The sequence below is a fragment of the Mustela nivalis genome (assembly GCF_964662115.1).
Source record: "Mustela nivalis genome assembly, chromosome: 2".
In the NCBI taxonomy this organism is placed as follows: domain Eukaryota; kingdom Metazoa; phylum Chordata; class Mammalia; order Carnivora; family Mustelidae; genus Mustela; species Mustela nivalis.
Window position 1 is genome coordinate 58,383,302 of NC_139021.1, and position 15,547 is coordinate 58,398,848.

Consider the following 15,547-nt stretch of genomic DNA (forward strand, 5'->3'; position numbering starts at 1 on the left):
GATCATTTCCAAGGATAGGTTATAAAAGACATTGTGGCTTTTGCTTCTTCTCTGTCCCTTTGGGCTCCCCTCCCCTCTCCACACTCCACCTCTTGCTCATTCAGAGTAGTTAGCTGCCATGTTGTGAATAGCTCTGTAGAGAGACCCATGTGGTGAGAAATTTAGGCCAACAGCTAACAAGGAACTGAGGCCTATAGCCAAGAGTGTGTGACTGAGTCTTCTTGGAAGCAGATCTTCCAGCCCTTGTCAAGTTTCCAACTGTAAACTCTGGCCTATCAACATCTTGACTGCAACCTCATGAGATATCCTGAGCCAGAGCCACCCAAGTAAGCTGCCGGTTGATTGCTGAATCTCAGAAACTGTGTGAAAAAAATAAATGCTTGTTTTTTAAGATGCTAAGTTGGGGGTAATTTGTTATAATATAATTTACCCTTCCTCCTTAAAACAACCTTAGAACGTACAAATATGTAAACAGTGATTTTAAGACATTGGATGGCAGGTGGCATCAGACTGATCCCTGAGGGAATGGAAACACATGAGGTAAGCCCTTCTATTATACCAGTTTACAGTAGAGCCTAAAGGTTGTGTATAGGCTGCAGTGAAAGGAGGAGGATCTAAAACAGAGCTCACTTTTGTTGAGATTAGGAAACAAAGATAAGTGTTTGGGAAGGCCAAGACGGTTAGAATCACAGGGCAGATTGCCAGAAAGAAGAGACTTGAGGGAAAAGGGGTGAGTATATGGGTAAGTAAAAAAGTACACTCAAGCATGAAAACATTCTGGAGATCTGTAGGAGGTGCTTCTCGAGTTTTTGGCTGAGTTCTGATCTGTAGATGCATGACAAGGCCTACTCAAAGTCAGGGGATGAACTATTGGAAAGGAGTAAGAAATCAATTTCCAGAATTTATACAAGGCATTAATAGTTTGTGTCTAAATTATCCAGAGTCTAAAGACCTTGTAATACATGAGGCATTGGGAAGAGTCCTCAGAAGGCTTCAAATGATCCCAGGTAATTAACTGTGCACCAGAATAAAGTCAGCATTAGAGGAATGCAGCACAATTGAGAATTCAATAATAAAATTTATGGTTTTAATCATTCATTCAAAAATTGCAATGCTTGTTTCACTTGAGTAAGGGATATAATGTCTAGACAGATCAGTAAGGGAATAGAGGACTTGAACAGCATTATAAGCCAGTTAGACTTAATAGACATACACAAAACACCCAGTAAGAGCAGAATACACATTTTTTTCAAGTGCACATGAGATCCTACAAAGGATAGTCCATCTGTTAGATCACAAAAAGCTTAGTACATTTTAAATAACTGAAATCATAAAAGTATCTTCAGTCACAGTGGAATGGAGCTGGACGTCAATAAGAATACTGGAAAACTCACAAATTTGTAGAAATTAAACAATACACTCATAAATAATCAGTGGGTCAAAGAAGCAATCACAGGGGAAATTAGAAAATAATTACAGGGCGCCTGGGTGGCTCAGTGGGCTGAGCCACTGCCTTTGGCTCAGGTCATGATCTCAGGATCCTGGGATTGAGCCCTGCATAAGGCTCTCTGCTCAGCAGGGAGCCTGCTTCCTCCTCTCTCTCTTCCTGCCTCTCTTCCTATTTGTGATCTCTCTCTGTCAAATAAATAAATAAAATCTTAAAAAAATTAATTACAGACTAATGAAAACACAGCATACCATGACATAATGAGATAGAGCAAAAGCAGTGCTCAGAGAGAAATTTATAGTAGTAAATACCTATTTTTTTTTAAAAGATTTTATTTATTTGACAGACAGAGATCACAAGTAGGCAGAGAAGCAGGCAGAGAGAGGAAGAAGCAGGCTCCCTGCTGAGTAGAGAGCCCGATGCGGGGCTCCATCCCAGAACCCTGGGATCACGACCTGAAGCGAAGGCAGAGGCTTAACCCACCGAGCCACCCAGGCGCCCCAGTAAATACCTATGTTTAAAAAGAAGAACTCAGAAGAACTGAAATCCAATTTTTCACCTTATGGAAACTAGGAAAAAAGGAGCAAATTAAACCCAAAGTGAGTCAAAGAAAGGAAATAATGATTAAAGTGCAGATAAGTGAAATAGAGTATGGGAAACAATATTGAGAATCAGCAAAACTAAAAGTTGGTCCTTTGAGAGGATCAACAAAATTGACAGACTTTACCTAGACCAACAAAGGGGGAAAAAAAAAGCAAAGACATATAATTAAAATCAGAAATGAATATGGAGATACTGCTGTTGATGTTAAGTAAAAAAGGTTATAAGAGAACACTATAACAACTGTGTATCAGCAGATCAGATAGCCTGCATTAAATGGACAAATTCCTAGAAACACAGATTACCAAAACTGACTCAAGAAGCAATAGAAAATATGAACTGATCTATAACCAAACAGATGCAATTAGTAATACAAATAAAAAATCCCTCCCAAACAAAGTCCAGGGCCAGATGCCATTACTGGTGAATTCTACCAAACATTTAAAAGAATTAGGGCACCTGGGTGGCTCAGTGGGTTAAGCCGCTGCCTTCGGCTCAGGTCGTGATCTCGGGGTCCTGGGATTGAGTCCCGCATCGGGCTCTCTGCTCAGCGGGGAGCCTGCTTCCTCCTCTCTCTCTCTCCTTGCCTCTCTGCCTACTTGTGATCTCTCTCTGTCAAATAAATAAATAAAATCTTTAAAAAAAAAAATAAAAAGAATTAACACAAATTCCTCTCAGACTCTTCCCAAAAATAATACAACAGAGAATACTTCCTAACTCCATCATGAGACCAGCATTACTCTGAAACCAAAGCCAGACACCATGAGATACAATACAAAAACTACAGATTGATAGTCCTTATGAGTATAGCTGCAAAAATCCTTAACCAAACACAAATAACACACTGAATCCAACAGTTTGTTTATTTATTTATTCATTAAGGTTTTATTTATTTATTTGACAGAGAGAGAGACAGCAATACAGAGAACACAAGCAGGAGGAGTGAGAGTGGGAAAGGTAGGCTTCCCGCTGAGGAGGAAGCCTGATGCGGGGCTTGATCCCAGGACCCTGGAATTATGACCTGAGCCGAAGGCAGGCACCTAATGACTGAGCCACTTACGTGCCCCGGAATCCAGCAGTATATTTAAATGGTAATACACCATGGCCAAGTGGAATTTATCCAGGTGGGAAGCCAGGGCAGTTCAACATAGGAAAATCAGTCAGTGTAATACACTGCATTAATAGGATGAAGGGAAACAAGCAAATATCAGCAGTTAATATGGAAGACTTTTGACAAACTATAACACCTGTTTATAATAGAAACACTCTAGAACTAGGAAGAGAAGGCGAATTCTTCAGTATGATAAAGGGATTTATGAAACAGCCACAGCTAAATGAAAACTTTTCCGTATGGTCAGGAACAAGACAAGCATGCCTATTTTCTTTTCTTTTACTTTCCTTTCTTCTTTCTTTCTTGATTTTATTTATTTGAGAGAATGAGTGAGAGAGCACAAGCTGGGGGAGGAGCAGAAGTAGACTCCCCACTGAGCAGAGACTTGATGTGGGGCTCAATCCTGGGACCCTGGGATCATGACATGAGCCAAAGGCAGATGCTTAACCAACTAAGCCATCCAGGTGCCCGAAGGGGACTTATTTTCACACAGCTATTCAACATTGTGGTAGGACTTACAATCAGAGAAGTTAGGCAAGGGAAAGAAAATATCCAAATTAGGAAGGCAGAAGTAAAGTTATTCCTATTTGTAGACAACATGATCCCATATATAGAAAACTCCAAATAATCCACGAGAATTAACATATAAATTCAGAAATTGTAGTTACAGACCAACACATAAAATAAAATTGTTTTTCATTATACCAGTGGTGAGCAGTCCGAAAAGGAAACTAAGAAAATTGTTCCATTTAATATTGTCCAGAAGCATAAGGAGTTGAAAGATTTGTACACTGAAAACAATGAAATGTTGTTGAGAAAAATTAAAGAAGACAAATAAATGGAAACACATTCTGTATTTATAGACTAGAAGAATTAATATTGTTGAGTTGACAATACTATGTAAAACAAGGCAGAGATTAAATGAGATCTTTATCAGAATTCTCGTGACCTTTTTGGAGAAGTGGAAAAGCAGATTCTTAAATTCATATAGCGAAACTCTCAAATAGCGAAAACTCTCTTCTTGAAAATGAATAGAACTGAAGGACTCATATTTCCCCATTTCAAAACATTATAAAGCTACAGTAGTCAAACCAGTGTGGTACTGACATAAGGATAGACATATAAACCAGAGGAGAGACATAAACTAATATAAAAATTATATTACTGTATAGGACATATTATATCTATCTATCTATCTATCTACAAATGATCTTTGACAAGAATGGCATGACCACTCAGTATAAGAAAATGTAATTTTCTTTTTAAGATTTTATTTACTTATTTGACAGAGACAGCAAGAGAGGGATCACAAGCAGGGGGAAGAGGGAGAGGGAGAAGCAGGCTTTCTGCTGAGTAGGGAGCCCAATGTGGGGTTCCATCCCAGGAGCCTGGGATCATGACCTGAGCCAAAGGCAGACGCCTAACTGACTGAGCCACCCAGGCGCCCGGAAAGATTATCACTTAACAAATAGTTTTGGGACAACTAGATACCACATGCAAAAGGATAAACTTGGATCCCTACCTCACACCACATGAAACTGTTAACTCCAAATGGATCAATGACCTAAATATAAGAACGAAAACCCTGACAACTCAACAACAAAACTACAAACAGCCCAACTGAAAAATGGGCAAAGGACTTGAATTGACAATTCTCATGAAGATAAACAAAGGCCAATGTGCATATGCTTTTTAAAAATTTTTAAAAATTTAATTCTTTTTATATTTAAGACTTTTAAAAATTTATTTGAGAGAGAGAGAGCACTCTCTTTCACTAGATGGGTTTAACAGCAGACTGAATGAGCTGAATATTGGATCAGTGAGCTGAAGATTAGCTGATGACAAAGCAATGAAACTCATTAGACTCAGTAGTGAAAAGAAAAAAAGAATTTTTAAAAAATGAAGATAATTTAAGGGATCCTTGGGAAAGCATCAGGTGGGATAACATTCATTTTATATGGGTTCTAGAAAGAAAAAAAGGGGGGGGGAGAAAACTTATCTGAAGAAGTAATGGTGGAAAGCTTTCCTAATCTGGGGAAGAAATAGACATACAGGTCTAGGAAACTCCGAGAATTCCAAATAAGATGAATCCAAAGAGGTACACATCGAGATACATTATAATTAAAAGGGTAAAACTTATTACATGAAAGGGAAACCTCAGAAGGCTATCAGCAGAGTTTTTGGCAGAAACTTTGCATGCCAGAAGCAAGTGTTATGACATATTCAAAGTGGTGAATAGAAAAAACCTTCCAAGAATTCTCCACTTGGCAAGGTTATTCAGAATTGAAGGAGAGATTAAGAGTTTTTCAGATAATCAAAAGCTAAAAGAGTTCATCACTGTTAAACCAGCCTTATAAGAAATGTTTAAAAGGACTTAATGTAAACTGAAAAGAAATGGCATTAATAACAAAATGTATGAAAATAAAAATCTTGGGGCACCTGGGTGGCTCAGTGGGTTAAAGGCTCTGTCTTTGGTTCAGGTCATGATCCCAGGTCCTGGGATCGAGCCCCGCATCAGGCTCTCCGCTCAGCAGGGAGCCTGCTTTCTCCTCTCTCTCTGCCTGCCTCTCTGACTACTTATGACCGCTCTCTCTTATTCTCTCTCTGTCAAATAAATAAAAAATATCTTAAAAAAAATTTCCTTGGAAAATATAAATATATATTCAAAGTAGGGGATCAGGAGTACCTGCCTGGCCCAGTCATTTAAGCATCCTGCTCTTGCTTTTGGCTCAGGTCATGTTCTCAGGGTTGTGAGATTGAGGCCCACATCAGGCTTGGTTTGGAGCCTGCTTGAGATTCTCTCTTTCTCTTTTTACCTGTCCCTACCCCCCCCCCCCAAAAAAGGATCAATCACTTATAAAAGCAAGTATGAAGCTTAAGAAAAGTCAAAAATAGTAAAGATAACTAAAGCTATGATAGTTAAGGACTGCATAAAATGATGGAGAATGTGACATCAAAAATAAGGGCAGGGCTGAAGAAAGTATGTTTTGGAGTGTGCTCAAATGTAATTGCTATCAACTCAAAGCAGCCCATTCTGTATGGTAAGTTATGTAAGTTATGTATAAATCTCATGATAACCATAAAGCAAAAATTTGCAACAAATACACAAAAAAGGGAATCTGAACATAATATTAAAGAAAGCCATCAAACCACAAGGGAAGAAAAGAAGAAAGGACCAGAGGAACTATGAAGACAGCCAGAAAACAATGAATAAAATGGAAATAAGTACGTACTTATAAATAATTACTGTAATTATAAATGGACTAAACTCTCCAATCAAAAGACACAGTGGCTGAATGGATTTAAAACAAAAAACAAAAAAACCTATCTATGCTGTCTGTGAGAATCTCACTTCAGGTTTAAGAACATACACAGACTAAAAATGAAGGGATGGAGAAAACGATTCCATGCAAACAGGAATGAAAAGAAACCTGGAGGGGTGCCTGGCTGGCTCAGTTGGTGGAGCATGTGAGTCTTGATCTCAGGGTCATGAGGTGAAGCCCCATGTTGAGAGTAGAGATTATTAAAAAAGAAAAAAAGAAAAGAAAACAGAAAAGAAAGCTATTATACTCTGCAAACAAAAAAGACTTCAAAATAAAAATTGTAACAGTAGACAAGGAAGGGCATTACATAATGATAAAGGAGTCAATCCAACAAGAAGACATGGCTTTAATAAATATGTATGCATCCAACATAGGAACATCAAGACATATAAAACAAATACTAACTGACCGAAATGGAGGAATTGATAGCAATACAATAATAATAGGGGAGTTTAATACCCCACTTCCATCAATGAAAGATCATCCAGACAGAAAATTAATAAGGAAACATCATCCTTAAATGATACCAGATGGACTTAATATATTCAGAACATTCCATTCAAAAGCAACAATATACATTATTCTCAAGTACACACGGTGTATTGTCTAGGGTAGATAACATGTTAGGCCACCAATTAAGCCTCAATAAATTAAAAAAGATTGAAATTCTGTTGAGTAGATTTTTCTGATCATAATGGTATGAAACTAGAAATCAATTACAAGAAGAAAACTTGAAAAACCATGAAAATGGGGAGGTTAAATGACATGCAACTCAAAATATTTGTCATTGAAGATAGCAAAGAAATACTGAGATACTCGGTCCTGGGATCCCACATCGGGCTCTCTGCTCAGCAGGGGGCCTGCTTCCCTTCCTCTCTCTCTGCCTGCTTCTCTGCCTACTTGTGATCTCTCTCTGTCAAATAAATAAATAAAATCTTTAAAAAAAATAAAAAAAGAACTCTGGCATATCAAAATCTTTGGGATACAATGAGAGCAATTCTAAGAGAGAATATTATAGTAATACAGGACTACCCCCAGAAACAAGAAAAATCTCCCAACAATCTGACTTTACCCTGAAGGAGATAGAAAAAAAGAACAAACGAAGCTCAAAATTAATAACAGAAAAGAAATCATAGAGATCAGAGCAGAAATAATTGAAGCAGAGACTGAGAAACAATAAAAAAAAAATAAAGCTAAGAGCTGGTTCTTTGAAAAGATAAAGTTGACAAACTTTATGTTACACTAGCCAAGAAAACAGTGAAAGTTTTAATAATCAGAATCAGAAATTGAAAGAGGAGAAAGTACAACTGACACCACAGTGCAAAGGATCATAGGAGACCACCAAGAATTATATGCTAACAAATTGTACAACCTAGAGGAAATGGATAAATGCCTAGGAACATACAGTCATCTAGGACAGAGTCACAAAGAAATAGAAAATATGAATGAACCAGTTACTACAAAGGAGATTGATAAGTAATCAAAAACCTCTCAACAAGCAAAAGTCCAAGACCAGATAGGTTCATTGGTGATTTCTATCAAACATTCAGAAAGACTTAATACCTATCTTTTTCAAAGTCTTCCAAAATCATAAAGAGGGAATACTTCCAAACTCATTGTATGAGGCTGGCATTACCCTGGTAGCAAACCAGACAAGGACTGCACCTAAAATTAAAAAAAAAAAAAAAAAAAAAAAAACTACAGGACAGTATCATTAATGAATATTGATGCAAAAATTCTTTTTTGGGGGGGGCATCTATTTTTTAATTAATTATTTTTGTTAACATGTAATGTATTATTTGCCCCAGGGTACAGGCCTGTTAATTGTCAGACTTACACACTTCACATCACTCACCATATCACATACCCTCCCCAGTGTTCATAACCCAGCCACCCTCTCCACATCCACCTTCCCCCAGCAACTCTCAGTTTGTTTTGTGAGATAAGTGTCTCTTATGGTTTGTCTCCCTCCCGATCCCATATTACTTAATTTTCTCCTTCCCTAACCCCCAACACCCCAACTCTGCTTCTCAAATTCCTTCTATCAGGGAGATCATATGATAATTGTCTTTCTCTGATTGACTTATTTTGCTCAGCACAATACCCTCTAGTTCCATCCATATCGATGCAAATGGCAAGATTTCATTTCTTTTGATGGCTGCATAGTATTCCATTGTATAAATATACCACATCTTCTTTGTCCATTCATTTGTTGATGGACATCTAGGTTCTTTCCATAGTTTGGCTATTGTGGACATTGCTGCTATAAACATAGGGGTGCACATGCCCCTTCAGATCACTCCATTTGTATCTTTAGGGTAAATACCTAGTAGTGTGATAGCTGAGTCGTAGGGTAGCTCTATTTTCAACATTATGAGGAACCTCCAGACTTTTCCAGAGGGGCTGCACCAGCTTGCGTTCCCACCAACAGTGTAGTAGGGTTCCACTTTCTCTGATTGATGCAAAAATTCTTAACAAAATATTAGGAAACTAAATTCAGTAGTACATTAAAAGGATAATAAACCATGAACAAGTGACATTTATTTGAGATGCAAGGATGGTTCAACATCCACAAATCAACCAACATGATATAGCACATTAACAAAATGTAATAAGAATTGTATGATCTTCTTTAGAGATGGAGGAAAAGCATTTGACAAATATCAACACATATTTTTGATAAATACTCTCAGTGAAGTGGGTGCAGAGGGAGTGTACCTCAACATAACAAAGGCCATATATAGTAAACCCACAGTGAACATCATACTCAGTGGCAAGCAGCTAAAAGTTTTTCCTCTAAGATTAGGAACGAGAAAAAGTTGCCCCTCTTACCACTTTTGTTAAACATAGTGTTGGAAATCATAGCCACAGCACTCGGTAGGAAAAAGAAATAAAAAGGCATCCAGATTTGAAAGGAAGAAGTAAAACTGTCACCACCTTAAGATGACATGATGCTATATATAGAAAACCTGAAAGACTTCACCAAAACCTGTTACAGCTAATAAATGAATTCAGTAAATTAATGGGATACAAAATCAACATATAGAAGTCTGTGAGTATCTATAATGAGTTATCAGAAAGAGTAATTAAGAAAGCATATTATATATTATATTATAATTATATTATATTAATATTATAGTTATATATAAAACATAAAATATATGTTATTATATATTATATATAATTATATTAATATTATAAATTTTAATAAAAATTATAAAATTTATAATTTTATTAAAAAAATGAAGTACCTAAGAATAAATTTAACCAAGGAGTTTAAGATTTATACATTGAAAACTAAGACACCATGAAAGAAATAGAAGAGGACACAAATGTAAATAAATACCATGCTCATGGATTGGAAGAACTGGTATTTAAATGTCCATACCACCCAAAGCAATCTGCAGATTCAGTACAATCCCTGTCAAAATTCAAATGCCATTTTTGACAAAACTAGACCAAATAATTCTGAAATTTAAATGGAACCACAGCCTCACCAATACTTCTTTTTTTCTTTTCCTCTTCTTTTCTTTTTTCGTTTCTTCCCCCTTTTTTTTCTGTTGGTTAATTGTCATTCTAATGCAGTGAAGTGGTATTTCGTTGTGGTTTTGATTTGTATTTTTGTGATGATTAGTGATGTTAAGTATCTTTTCGTATGCTTGTTGGTCATTTATGTATCATCTTTGAAGAAATGTCTATTCAAGTTCCTTGCCCATTTTAAAATTGGGATTTATGTTGTTATTGAGATGTAAGAGCTCTTTATGTATTTCTGGATTTCAGTCCCTTGTCCAGGTATATGATTTGCAATGGAAACAACTATTTTTTTGGGGGGGGGGTTAAGATTGTATTTATTTGTGAGAGAGAGAGAGAAGAGAGCATGCATAGAAGCAGGGGGAGCAGAAGGCAGAGGGAGAAGCAGGCTCCCTGCTGAGCAAGGAGGGAGAACTCAATCCCAGGACTCTGGGATCATGACCTGAGCTGAAGGTAGACACTTAACCAACTGAGCCACTCAGGCATCCCTGGAAACAACTTTTGAGAAGCAAAGTCAGAGAATTTATTTTCAGCAGACATGTACTGCAAGAAATCTTAAAGGAAGTTATTTAGGCAAATGGAAAATACTAACAGGTGGAAATTTGGATCTGTGAAAAGGAATGAAGAGTGGAAGAAATGATAAAATATGAGGTAAATATAAAAAATATTTTCTTCATTTTTAAACTTTTCAAGAGATATTTAAAGCAAAGATAATAACAATGAATTGGTGGCTTACAGCATACGTGGAAATAGATTGACTGATGTCAATAATAAAATTTTGACTGATGTCAAAAATAAATTTTGATGTCAATAATAAAATTTTGACTGATGTCAAAAATAAAAGATATTTTCTTCATTTTTAAACTTTTCAAAAGATTTTTAAAGCAAAGATAATAGCAATGAATTGGTGGCTTATAGCATTCGTGGAAATAGATTGACTAATGTCAGTAACATATAGAATGGTACAGGAGAAAGGGAAATACAGTATCGTTAGGTGCCTATACTTGTACACAAAGTGGTACAATATTTATTTGAGTGTAGGCTTTGTATAATTTAGAGCAAATGCTTAATAAAAAAAAAAAAAGAAAAATAACTTATAAGTCTATGGGGGAGATGAAATTAAATATTAAGAACTAACCAATCCATAAGAATGTAGGCAAAGCACAATGAGATACCATCTCACACTAGTCAGAATGGCTAAAATTAACAAGTCAGGAAATGACAGATGCTGGCGAGGATGTGGAGAAAGGGGAACCCTCCTGCACTGTTGGTGGGAATGCAAGCTGGTGCAACCACTCTGGAAAACAGCGTGGAGGTTCCTCAAAAAGCTGAAAATAGAGCTACCCTATGACCCAGTGATTGCACTACTGGGTATATACTCTAAAGATATAAACGTGGTGCTCCGAAGGGGCACATGCACCCGAATGTTTATAGCAGCAGTGTTCACAATAGCCAAACTATGGAAAGAACCTAGATGTCTATCAACAGATGAATGGAAAGAAGATGTGAGATACACACACACACACACACACACACACACAATGGAATACTATACAGCCATCAAAAGAAATGAAATCTTGCCATTTGCAATGACGTGGATGGAACTAGAGGGTATTATGCTTAGCGAAATAAGTCAATCAGAAAGAGACAACTAGGGGCGCCTGGGTGGCTCAGTGGTTAAGCCGCTGCCTTCGGCTCAGGTCATGATCTCAGGGTCCTGGGATCGAGTCCCGCATCGGGCTCTCTGCTCGGCAGGGAGCCTGCTTCCTCCTCTCTCTCTCTGCCTGCCTCTCTACCTACCTGTGATTTCTCTCTGTCAAATAAATAAATAAAAAATCTTTAAAAAAAAAAAAAAAAAAAAAAAAAGAAAGAGACAACTATCATATGATCTCCCTGATATGAGGAAGAGGAGATGAAACATGGGGGCTTGGGGGGTAGGAAAAGAAAAAATGAAAGAAGATGGGATCGGGAGGGAGACAAGCCGTAATGACTCGTTTTCACAAAACAGTCTGAGGGTTGCTGTGGGGAAGGGGGTCAGGAGAGGGTCATGGCGTTTATGGACATTGAGGAGGGTATGTGATATGGTGAGTGCTGTGAAATGTGTAAACCTGGCAATTCACAGACCTATACCCCTGGGGATAAGAATATATTATATGTTTATAAAAAAAATTTAAAAATTAATAAAAAACAAATAAAAATTAAAAAAAAAAAGATTGTAGGCAAAGAAGAAAAGAAGAATAAATAAGAGGTGGGACAGGGCACCTGGGTGGCTCAGGTAGTTGGGCATCTGCCTTTCTGCTTGGGTCACGATCCTGGCATCCTGGGATTGACCCCTGCATCTGGCTCCTGGCTCAGTGGAGAGTCTGCTTCTCCCTCTCCCTCTGTTTTTGCCCCTGCTCATGTTCTCTCTCTCTTTGTATATCTTGGTCTCAAATAAATTGAAATCCTTTAAAAAATTGTTTAAAAAAAGAGCTGGGACAAAAATAGCAAAATAGTGGATATAAATCTTCCCTTTTAGATAATTAAATGAAATATAAATGGTCTAACCAATCTAGTTAAAAAGTAAAGATACTCAGATTGGCTAGAAAAGTAATACTCAAATATATGATGTCAAGAAACTTATTTGGAATATAAAGGTAAAAATAGACTAAAAGTACAAGGATGGTCTGCATCTGAGTCAGATGTAGTAACAGAGACTATATATTTATAATCATGAAACAGTCCCCTGCTTCGCAAAACAGAGTACTCCAAATAGTAGTTTTTTTAAAAAAATTAATTAATTTATTTGACAGACAGAGATCACAAATAGGCAGAGAGAGGGAGAGAGGAGGAAGCAGTCTCCCCGCTGAGCAGAGAGCCCGATGCGAGGCTCCATCCCAGGACCTTGGACCATGACCTGATCTGAAGGCAGAGGCTTTAACCCACTGAGCCACCCAGACGCCCCTCCAAACAGTAGTTCTGAAGACATTGCTTATGAAGCAGTGATGATCAATGATCCCTGAATGGTGAGAAACAAATGAGGAGAGCCCTATAATCGCCCCAACCTACTGTATTGAGAGACTTACCAGGATGTGGCACAGGCAGTGTGAGAACTGAGGTGTGGAGTTTGGCATATTCCCCTAGTTGAGGAGATGTTGCTCTGAAATTGATTCACAAATTATAAAAGCAAGAAAACAAAGTATTTCCAGGTCACTTCACTGCATCCTAGAATAAAGTTCAGGAAGATATCTAGGAGTGGGAAATACCAGCATACAGCAAGTTCAGATTCATAGTGCATGTCATTCAGTTAATGATGCCCAAATATGCACAGTACCCTAAAAACATGACCCATAATGGAAATAATCAATCATAGGGACACAGATTTGGCACAGATGGTAGAATTAGCAGAGGATGCTAAAACTCTTTGTTGTAATTATATTCCATACGTTCAGAGAGTTAGAAATGTATAAGATGCAAAAAGATCCATATTAGACTTTTAAAGATGAAAACTACATCTGGACAAAAAATACACTAGATAAGATAAATGGCAGATTAGACATTGCAGGAAAAAGATTAATGAATTTGAAGGCATAGCAGTAGAAACCGTTCAGTAGAAACACATGGAGAAGAAAGAGGGAGAAAACGTTAATTAGCTGTAGGATACCTTCAAACAGATATATAAATAATTAAATTTCCTTAAGGAGACGTGTTACATAAATACATATTTCCACACACAGTGGCCCAAAACTTTCTAAATATGGTTCATTAAGATGAAACCATAAACCAAAATTTTCCAATTAAGTTTTATTAAGATGAAACTCGGGGCACCTGGGTGGCTCATTTGTTAAGCGACTGCCTTTGGCTCAGGTCATGAGCCCAGGATTCTGGGATCGAGCTCCATATTGGGCTCCCTACTCCATGGGAAGCCTGCTTCTCCCTCTCCCACTCCTTCTGCTTGTGTTCCCTCTTTTGCTGTCTCTCTGTGAAATAAATAAATAAAATCTTAAAAAAAAAAAAAAAGAAGATGAAGTCGTAAGGAATTTCAATGAGCTACCAAGTATAAGAAATATAAAGGAAACTACACCAAGGTCCATCATATGAAATTACCAAATACAAGTAATAAAAATAAAATCTTATAAGCAGTTAGAGAAAAAAAAATGACATGATTAAGTTTTGTGCATAGGAATAAAGATAAAAATGACATTAGATTTCTTGTCAGAAATAATATAAACAAGAGAACTGTGGACTAGCGTCTCTAAAGTATTGCCAGATGAAAAAATAATCTCCTTAGAATTCTATATCTGGCAAAAAAAAATATGTTTTGGAAATCAAGATGAAAAAAGTCATTTTCAGATACAGAAAAGCTGAAGAAATTCAGTGCTAACTCCACTGTCCCTTCCTCCTACTTCAGGAAAGTTTTAGTCCTTTAGACAGCAGGAAAATGATGCTAGTTGAATAAAAAACAAACAAACCCACAAGAAATGATAATTACTTGGGTAAATATGTAGAATTTTATTCTCATTTAATTTAATCTCTTCAAAATATAATTGTTTAGAGTCAATGTTCATAAGGTACTGTATGGTTTATAGCATAGATAAAAGTAAAATGCATAACAGTAGCTTAAAGGCCAATGGAAAAATGGAAGTGTATTATGAGACTCCTATGTTCTATGTTAGGTGGTATTATATCTCTTAAAGGCAGACTGTGATAAATTAAAGATATATATTGTAAACTATGAAGCAGCCACCAAAATGGGAAAACAAAGAGTCATATGTAATATGTGAAGAAAAGTAGGTAGGATTTGACCATACCAAACAATCCAACAGAAGTCGACAACATGAAAAGGGAAAGAAGGTGAGCTGGGACAAATATAAATAGCAAGATATGTTTTAATGAGCAAGATGAAATGTTTTAATGAGTAGCCCCATTATAAATATGAATATAAAAAAATAATATTCTGGGGTGCCTGGGTGGCTCAGTGGGTTAAAGCCTCTGCCTTCGGCTCAGGTCATGATCCCAGGGTCCTGGGATTGAGCCCCGCATCGGGCTCTCTCCTCCGCGGAGAGCCTGCTTCCTCCTATCTCTCTCTGCCTGCCTCTCTGCCTACTTGTGATCTGTCTGTCAAATAAATAAATAAATAAAATCTTTAAAAAAAATAATATTCTGAACACCCCATTTATTTATTTGTTTATTTGACAGAGATTTCAAGTAGGCAGAGAGGCAGTCAGAGAGAGGAGGAAGCAGGCTCCCTGCTGAGCAGAGACCCTGTTGTGGGGCACGATCCTAGGACCCTGGGATCATGACCTGAGCCGAAGGCGGAGGCTTTAACGCACTGAGCCACCCAGGCGCCCTGAACACCCCAATTTAAAGGCCAAAATGGAATCAAAACCAAAATCCAACTGTATACTTGCCTACAAGAAGCACTTTAAAAAAAAATTATTTCAGTGTTCCAAATTCATTGTTTATGCATCACACGCAGTGCTCCATGCAATACATGCCCTCCTTAGTATCCACAATCAGGCTCACCCAAACCCCCACTCCCCTCCCTTCCAAAAC

At 37.3% G+C, this 15,547-nt stretch overlaps 1 protein-coding gene and 1 long non-coding RNA gene across 14 annotated transcripts in view; one reads left to right on the forward strand and one right to left on the reverse strand.

The window, feature by feature from the left end:
* STAU2 (staufen double-stranded RNA binding protein 2) overlaps positions 1–15,547 on the forward strand; it is a 324,564-nt gene that overhangs the window by 13,957 nt on the left and 295,060 nt on the right. The gene's annotated exons all lie outside the window — the stretch shown is intronic.
* LOC309859260 overlaps positions 1,762–15,547 on the reverse strand; it is a 268,946-nt gene continuing 255,160 nt past the window's right edge. The window contains exon 2 of the long non-coding RNA XR_014308648.1: positions 1,762–2,620. This is a non-coding gene — a long non-coding RNA (uncharacterized lncRNA). The remainder of the gene's footprint in view (positions 2,621–15,547) is intronic.